At 28.5% G+C, this 9,917-nt stretch overlaps 1 non-coding gene across 1 annotated transcript; it reads left to right on the top strand.

Moving 5' to 3' along the window:
• On the top strand, positions 7,330–7,401 carry TRNAD-GUC. Its single transcript has one exon. It is a non-coding gene; the product is annotated as a tRNA-Asp (tRNA).

Below are 9,917 nucleotides of genomic sequence, written 5' to 3'. Positions count from 1 at the left end.
GAACATGAATGGTTAATCATTTGGATCCATGTACCTAGGAATGGGGATACAAACAATAAAGAAGTTTATTTTTGTCTATAAACAAATAAGAGGTTGAAGAGGTACCAAAATTTTTTCCAAAAAAAATGTATGCACTATCACTATATTGCGTCATTCATTATTCATGTTTTATTATTATTAACTCTTCAAAAAATGTAAAGGAATGATTAATGATGTATTGACTGTGTATAAATTTTTATACCGACAATGTATATATATTACACTCTTATTTGCATGTTTTAGACGCTAATTCATTCATGGTTATGTAGGATATGTGAAGTTTAACCTTATATACTAGATAAAATTATTAATATCCAACTACATTGATATAAAGTGTATGGTGTTCAAATGTCATATTCAAATTTAGAAAAAAGAACATTATTGTATGGATAAATTTGTTTGGCTGTAAAGGGGAGAGAGAACATAGGAAAAGCCATTATGAGGATAAGATATATAAAATCAATGAAAGTAATGCAAACATACAGTTTCACTGGCGCTTTGTTTGTCTTTGTAGTGAAAGTGACATGGCAAAATTGTCGATTTTGACATATTCAAATCCACTACAAGACGCACAAAAGAACATTTTCTTTGGAACTTGATATTTATATTTTATCTATTAATTTACTGCTGTGGAAAATTACATTGCTTTAATTATCCATCAATATCGGATACTTTTAATAAGTAACAATTCGTCAATTTATAATACCTATAATAAGTTGGTCCAACACTCCTTTGATTTTTTTATTCTCAAGCATGTAAATCTGTTTTCCTATTATTTATGATTAAGCGTAGAGTCTTTATACTATAAAAATTCTTATAGAAAATTTATTTTTCAAGAAAGAATAAATCTATAATCTTTGATTTAATTGTATTTTGACACTTCTTTAAAAATGTGATATTCTTTGTCTAAAAAATTGGATAAAAAATGAATGTGTGATAATCTTCAGAAATAATGACTAAAACATAAATAATTTAAGTATATAAAAGAATTAGATGAAATAATACATATTCAATTACTTGAATGTTATTTAGGTATATTTTGTATTTAATATTAATAAAGATAAAGTTTATGTCTACTCAATTACCTAAATACCACTTAAATATGTTTTACATTTATATAATAATAATATAAATAATATATCTTGGTTAAAAAAATAAAAGACATTGTTTCTAAGAATATCCTCTCTTTAATTTCTAAATACCTCTCAACATATTCACATGATAGTAAGATGTCGTGTAATGGTAATAGGGAGAGAATCATTTCTAGTATTAAAGATATAAATTATTAATTTTATTTTTACATTTAGGATAAAAATATAATAATAATATATCTAACAGGTAAAAATGTTATATTATATAATGGTATTTCCTTTTTGCTTTTTATGTACTTCTCTTTAGGAGAGGATATTGGCCCCTAGTAATATAGTTGGTTTATTAGTTTATATACTTTAGATACAACTGAGCAAGAGATTATATTGAAATTTTCTCATGCCCTCAAGGAAGAGAATCAGTGTAGTGGATGGCCAGTAATTCTCACTCAATTTTTTAAGTTTAAACTTGTTTGATTCTCCCTTTTTTAAATTCTCACTATTAATGAAAAGACGTGTACTTATTCTTTATATTTTTAATAATAAAAGTGTTATTACATTATATATAAAAGAGGATAAAAATAATTTACCATATTATTTTTTATTTGTTTTTGTAGTACTTATCATTTCTCCGAAAGAATCATTACTTCTTTTTGGCATGGGTGTAGTGAGATCCTTCTAAATGATGATTTTACTGGAATTTATTTCACTCGTAGAGTTTTAGACTAGAGTATATATATCCTTATTATTTCAACAATAAACCTCTTTTAGAAGTCCGTTTTCTTTTTAATAAAATTAAACTATTCACTCCAAAATAATGCAAGGGAATATTTATCAATCATTTGGTTTATGAAATAATTGTCTGAACACATGTTGTACTTGTCTCTCTGCAACCACGTGATGGTGGTGGTTAGCCTCTACTTAGAAATTAGAACCATAGCAGGTTCCAACTTATCAAGGGCAAGTGCCTGTTTTCACCATTCTTCATTTCATTTGTTTGTTCTATTTTAGAATATAATATCTATGTATTATAAATATAATCATTCAGTAATATTACTAATATTTAAGAGAACTTATTGATAATTAAATATAAATATTACTCTTATATTATTAGTAGATGCATGTTTTTATCGTATTTATTTGTATTACCTTATTAATTTATCTTGTTCAATGTGCATATGCATATTGTCCCTACTTATGTGTTGTTGAGCTCTTATTCGCCCATGTTTAGTCATCCAGCTTGCCCTAAAATTATTTCTTTCTTATAATGTTTTCTTTGTTGAATGAGACGAAGCATTTGTCCTTTGACCCTGTCAAATATGAAAGAGATCAGAAAAATACTATCATATCATGGTTGAAAATAATTTTCTGAGCAAACTATCTCATCCTCTCTTAAATTGTCTTGGTTTTACATAGACATATTTTTCAGATTACAGTCACCTACATGCAAAACAATTTTCCAAGAGGAAAAGTTTGTAAAAATCTAGAAAATTAAATTCTGAGGTAAGCACTTCAGTCTGAATGATAAAATAGTTTGATGGTTAGGATATCAAGGGTTTAAGGAATATAATAAATGAGGTTTTGAGTTTGAGTCTCACCAAAAAAAGGAAATTATAAGATTGTTTGATGATTAGGGTGAAGGGTTGAATTGAAGGAAGTTGACGGTTCAAGTCTCACCTATGACAAATATTAACATACTAACATTTACTGATAAAAAAAGTCGGCGTTAAGATCACATATGTTGATTCCTAACAAATAATATAAATAGAAAAGGCATCATAAACATAACTTCTCTCCGAACCATATCCTATTTCTCTAAGCCTTACGATCTCTCTTTTCAGATACTACTTAAGACAGCTTAAAGTCGAATTCCGCCCGGATCACTATCCATCTACCCCCGTCTCACTCCCAAACCAAAGTACATTTGTGTTGTCTATAGCTTTCTTATACGATGACTACTACCAGAAATCAAACTAACCATCATACAACTAACATCCACAATGTTGATAGGGTAGAAACATACATCAATCCTACCCATAACAAAATATGGTTAAGAGTATATATTGTTCATTATTTTCAAGTTGGAGTTAGCTACAAAATGCTAACACTAGAAAACACAAGACATGAAGACATGGATCATGATATAAACAAATGCGGCAGATAAAATTAACAATTAGATTAAATACATCAACTTACTCTTTCAATCCTTTTTTGTTGTTTTAAGTATTATTTTTTTAATTTTTGTTGTTTTACAATTTTAAGTTTTGGTTAAACTTTTTCTTCTAATTCCATCCTTACTCAATAATTGTATCTAGTATTAATTAATTATATTTTTCCTTCTATCAATGAAAATAAATAGGAACGATAAGTGCCAAAATTATAGCAAGCTAAATATAATTGACATGAATAAACGATAACAATTAAGACTTATTAATATTATTAGTTGGAATCGCCTACATGTTTAAACGAATTCATAATATTTATTCTATTATAAATTTTGTTGAATGTTATAAATAAGACTTTTATAAATTTGCTCATAACTTAAGTAGGAGTATATCTATCATTAAGTTTTTGATGAAATGAGTTTTCTCACAATAAATAAATCGTATTGATAGAATTGTTGTATAATATGGGAACCCACATTTTTTTATCCATCACCATCACACATATATAGGATAAACTTTAAAACACAAAATAAGATTTGAACTTTTTGTTATTATTAAAAAAATTGAATTGATTAAAATTAGAAGAAATAAACAGTGCTATGAGAAGTTGTTCATTCTAATTTTTCAAGTAGAAAATAATTATCATAAAAAAGCTGATTCCTTCTATATTATTAACAGACGGTTATTAATATGTTGGGATACTTTTTATGGATAGTAACATTCATGTTAATTTTTATGTACGGTACATGATTTATGCAGTTAATAATATATAATGATAAGTAGTGGTAAATTAGAAAGGAAAAAAATTTAAGTAACCGATATTTTGGCTTTATAATTTAAAAATACTCTAAAAGCAGACTAACTTATATAATTGAAACACGAAGTAATTATTTGTTTAAAATGAAAGTGTCGGTGTTAATTCAATAATTTCATAGCCTATATGTAATGAAAAGGTACAAAAGTTTGATATTTTGAAGAATAAAGTAGAGTCTCTAAGTGTGCATAGTTTATGAATATATTTGTTGTCTTACAAAGTGTGTCACTCTTTATGTTATTTGTTGTGATTGATTGAAAAAATATTTTTGAGTTAAATTTTTTATAATTAAATATTTTTCTAACCAATCATAACAAGTGATACATGAAATGATATATTTTGAGGGACACAACCTAAGATGCTTGATTTAGTTGATCCTAATTCCTAAGTGATGTTTAGAGGCTCCATCATATTCATGGGAATGATTGAAGTACTTCAAAGGAAAAGACAGCTAAATCCCAACATTGAACAAATAATTGGTGACTCTACGATGAATATTAGAGGCAACAACCTTTTTTTGTGGTGATTTTTCGTTAATGTGTTTCAATATAAGCGGTATGTTTATGATATCATAAACTGTATAGTTGAAATGAGTTATTTTGTTCCTATCTTGAGATTCATATATAATGCAATTAACACTAATTATATATAACAAAACTATATATGTCCAACACTTTCTTCCAATGAATCTAAATCAGGAGTTTGTTGAAGTGTTTAAATCAAATATCCGAATGAACTTCTTTATCAAGCAAGGATATCCGAATCAATTATCTTAATCATATCAACTATTGAGAAAATATGAGCTAGATTTTGTTTTATGATTTTGTGAATAAGATGTTTTACTTACACCAATCTAATAAGACTACTTAGGGTTTTAAGATTAAAAATTAAAATTGAAGTCAGAATTACAACTATATAAATACAATGTAATCATAATATTGATCACATCTGAAAATCTTGACACTAAAGAAAAGATCATATATTCGCATGATTTCAAATATTCACTCACCATTTCAAATCGTATTGACATGTTTAGTAGGATCCATGCTTTTTTTCATATCTATTTTGTGATCCCACCACACGAGCAACTCAATGAAAATATCACATACTCACATTATATGGCAAAAGGAAAAAAACAAAATTAAAATAAAAGTTATGTACTCTAATGTTAATTAATTAGGTCAATTAATGTCTTTTCAAATTGTGAATGACCACAATACCTTTCAAATTTATGAATAAAATCAATATTATTATCTTAATCATATCAATGTGATTGAGGGAATGCTTAATCTCCCCATGCGTGGGTCTATTATATTTTTTTGTACTACTAAAAGTATTCTCGTACCTATTAGGTAAAAAATTAATATATTTTGGGATTTGTGATTGTCTCTCCCAATAATTATTGCTCTTAGGAATCAAATCATTCACCTTTTGGTCATTTTAAAATTTAGCAGGAGCTTACACCACTAAATCAATGTATTATTGGTGGGTCTATTGTATTTAATTCCAAAGAAAATGGAGAGAAAAAATCCAAAATCTTATAGCAACGCTATTAGTGGCCTTTTCTTTTCTAATTTCGTATCTTTTCCTCTTGTATCTTCGTTTCTCATTTGGGATTATGTGGTCACATTTTCTTCCACTAGATTATGGTTACGTGGTTCATGCATATTGGATATTCACGTAAAAATATGAGATGTCTAATTAATCGACTCCACCTAGGTACTATATCATATTAGCACATTTTATTGTATTTTATTATATTATTAAAGTAGTTGTATGTGTGTATCAGTGTATGGTATGGAGTTTTGGGGTGGGATGATTATTATATAAATAGCTTCAACATGTATTTAACAAACTTTTATCCATATTAATTAAGAAATTAGTATGAAGTTGTAATTTTGCTTTATATTTAAAACCTCGAGACACTAAAATAACTAAAAAGCGAAAAATAACTTGAACTTTTCAATTTATGATATTTATGTCTTATAGTGCACTAAAAATTCGATAACAGCGATCTAGCGATCTGAGCTGTTTTATCTTATGGATGACGTGATTGATAGTCTGTTTGCACATTTTGGGCAGTGCCACGAACGTCTTAAAAAGAACGATCTGGTCATGACTCATCCAGTAAATATTATTTCGTGTTATTTTGAATTGTTGCAAGCTACGTAACAACAATAGAGCAATATAACATTGTTTGATCCACATAGTTGACCCGGTCTGATGGGATAAATGGTTTATTGTTATTGTATAAATGACAATGATTTCATTAAAAAATAAATTTTGATTGTCAATTAAACTAAAATTTGATGAATTTATCAAAAAGGAAAATACCATATAGGGTTATGAGTATATATTAACTTTTCTAGGTTAATTAAATTCTGATCAAAGTATTTTAGCTTTATAATTCACTTGAAAGAAAACTCTAAATAGCACAAAATAATTAGAAGAAGACATATTTTTCTTCTTTTACGAAACTACAAACTAAATCATTGCATTATCATTCACGTTAACCGTATTCCACTTACTCCACTATGTTTTTTTTTGGATAGTGATTCATAAACCAAACACAATCAATGGTGTAGCTGATGCTGATTAAAGTACCAATGTCTGCTAGATTCCTCTAAATATTAATAGACCATGGCTAAATGATAAGCTCCATCAATGTAGAGATTAAAGGTATAAGAGAGTTTTTATTAAATTTCTTGCTTGGATATGGATATATAAGATACCAATAAACATGGCAACATGGTCTAGTTGTTCTTACCATAAATGGGGTGGCATGTAACGTAGTTAACTAAGACAAGCAAATGTAGTGCTATGCAATCCAAAAATGGAAATAGCCATAGGGGGCATAAGATTATTCAATCAAGCATATTGTAAAGGGACATAAGATCATTGAATCAAGCATATGGTAAAGGGACAAAATAGTTTGCATTGGTCTAAAGTAGAAGCCAAGAAGAGATTTTCCTCATATGAAAATAAAAATGGGAGTGGTAGAGAAATTAAAGTGGTGAAAATTTGCAAGTATGGAATACAATGGAAGAAGATGTTGCAATCCCATTTCTTCTATATATGTATCTAAATTAGGAAGTAAAATATGAAACCGGTTATTGCAAATTTGGAATGAGATTATGATGGGCATGGCATTATTTGAAGAGTGAAATAAAAATAGAAAATATGAAACGTTATGAGATGTAAATGTGCATAAAACATCAACAAGGTCGTTGTAGTATAGTGGTAAGTATTCCCGCCTGTCACGCGGGTGACCCGGGTTCGATCCCCGGCAACGGCGTTTTTTGTTTCTTCTTTCATTTTTCTAACCATTTTCTGCAATTTGGGCTTTATAGATTTTACTTATCCAAAGTTAAGTTGGGCAAAATAGTAGCTCACACTAAATTTAATCAAATCCAGTTTATGGGCTTTTAATCCAACCAAGAGAAAAAAAATCTTTCCAAGAAAAGTGGATGTTTTTCCTACCTTTTTTCTCTCTCTCTTTCTAACTTACTCCCTCTATAATTTCGTAGTGCATATTATAGTAGTTCAACAAAACCAAATAAATGAATGAAATTATAATATAAAAATGTGAAATTATAAACACCTTGATCACCAATAGTGATATTCACAAATTTGGCTGACTTTTTATTCAACATCACCCAACAAGAAGAAGAAACGAAATACCAAAGCCAACACCAATGTATCATGACTTAGCCTACCTAATATTTGTATACTATACAGGCATATATGCTCATGCTGGTGGATTCTTTCTAGGAGGAAGTTGCAAGAATTTACATATTTGATAAAAACTGCCTAAAGAATCAAACTACATGTTCTTTTAATGCAATTTTATTCATAGAAAAGCCAGATTTTAGAAACAACTTAATCATAAAAAAACCAAATTAGTCAAACTCAAATATGAGTCGGTTTAAGTAATCTCATCTAATTTTTCTTGTGAATATTAGTAAGATTTCTCCTCCATCCTTTTTCCCACTTGCATTTCCCTCTTCTTCTTCTCCTTCTTCTTTTTATCATCTTTTACCAATATCTGCCTTTTAAACACACCCTTGCATATAAAATATGGCAAATCAAAATGCAATATGTAACTGTTAAAAACCAGCTCCAAAAAAGAATTAGCTTGTACATCATATGAATAGAACTTGTTTCATAGTAAAGGTTAACAATAGTGCCACATATTCATTGGATAATCAGTGATATGCCAAACAAAAGAAAACTAATGAGAGAAAAATATGCAACCATAGGAAGAAAAAGATATCTGCATTTGCTGTATCATCTAGCCAATGAATGCATAACAACTTAAATTTGATTGATTACATACATGGAGTTACACAATTCACAACATTTCTCATGTAAAAATGGTGAGAATAATAAATTTGGACTTTACAAACAATTAGGGATGGTTATGATTAAAAGTTAGTTATTGGTCATATGATAATCATATACATGTATCTTTTAATCTCAATTGTTTAATCAAGAGATTCAATAATATATATTAAGTGTTATCATTTCTTACAATAGCGCATTGTTCTCACGTGAGTAGCTCTATATATATGGGAGCTACTCAATTGAGAATACTTCTCATAAGAAAATTGTGAGAATAATAAATCTGAGTCTTACAACCAATTATGGATGGTTAGGATTAAAAGTTAATTTTTGGTCATATGATAGTCATATGAATATATTTTTATATTTTTTAATCTTAACGTTCAATCAAGATCCAATGATATATATTAAGTGCTTTCATTTCTCATAATAGTGCTCTCACGTGAGTAGCTATATATATATATGAGAGTTACTCTAGTGAGAACAGTTCTCATGTAAAAATTGTGAAAATAATAAATTTGGGTCTTACAACCAATCATAGATGATTAGAATTGAAAGTTAGTTATTGGTCATGTGATAGTCATATGCATGTATCTTTTAATCTTAACCGTTCAATTAAGATCCAATGGTATATATTAAATATTCTTATTTTTCACAATAGCGCATTGTTTTCACGTGAATATCTCCCTATATATATATTTCATTCTTCAGGAGCAATGTGTCATTAATACGCGGAAAAGTGAGTAATTTTTTTTTTTAATTAGTGATATAAAATTATTTCCTTTTAAAAACCCTTCTTTTCCGGGACATCACTTTAAGTAACATATAACGCGGAAAATCAAAATCGGTTACCTAACGGTAACTGAAATGATACAACATTTCCCTAAATATACATCTTCATAGATATAAAATATCATAAGTATTTAATATACATATCCAACAAGAAAGGGCGGAAATATTAATCATCGCCAGTAGACACTAAACAAAGACATGAACAAGCTGAAGCCGTCAGTGTTTCAAAAGTCACAAAATGATAAGTAACTCCTAGTGGCTATCTCCAAAGCTAGGGTACTGCCTCGCCTCAATTCCGCATGCCCCCTCCTGGAACATCACGGACGGGTAGCTCCAAATCCGAGTAAAGCTGTCTACCTGACGAGCACACGTCCGAAAAGCAAGCAATAGAAAACGAAGAGAAATAGAGAGAGTAAGACATCTAATGAACATAAATTCATTGACAACGTGGACTTACTCAGAATATTACACTCAGATATGAAAAACAGTTCATATATATATAACATATTACATTATAACTCATCAGATGTTCTCGTAAACAATTATCCAATTTCCATGAGTAATATAACCAAACTCATCAATTGTTCTCATAAACAATTATCTAATTCACATGATTAATATAACCAGACTCATCACTTGTTCTCATAAACAATTATCTAATCAACCTATGTAATGTAA

The sequence above is a fragment of the Lupinus angustifolius genome, chromosome LG06 (genome assembly GCF_001865875.1).
Source record: "Lupinus angustifolius cultivar Tanjil chromosome LG06, LupAngTanjil_v1.0, whole genome shotgun sequence".
Taxonomy (NCBI): domain Eukaryota; kingdom Viridiplantae; phylum Streptophyta; class Magnoliopsida; order Fabales; family Fabaceae; genus Lupinus; species Lupinus angustifolius.
This window is presented reverse-complemented; position numbering and strand designations above follow the sequence as displayed.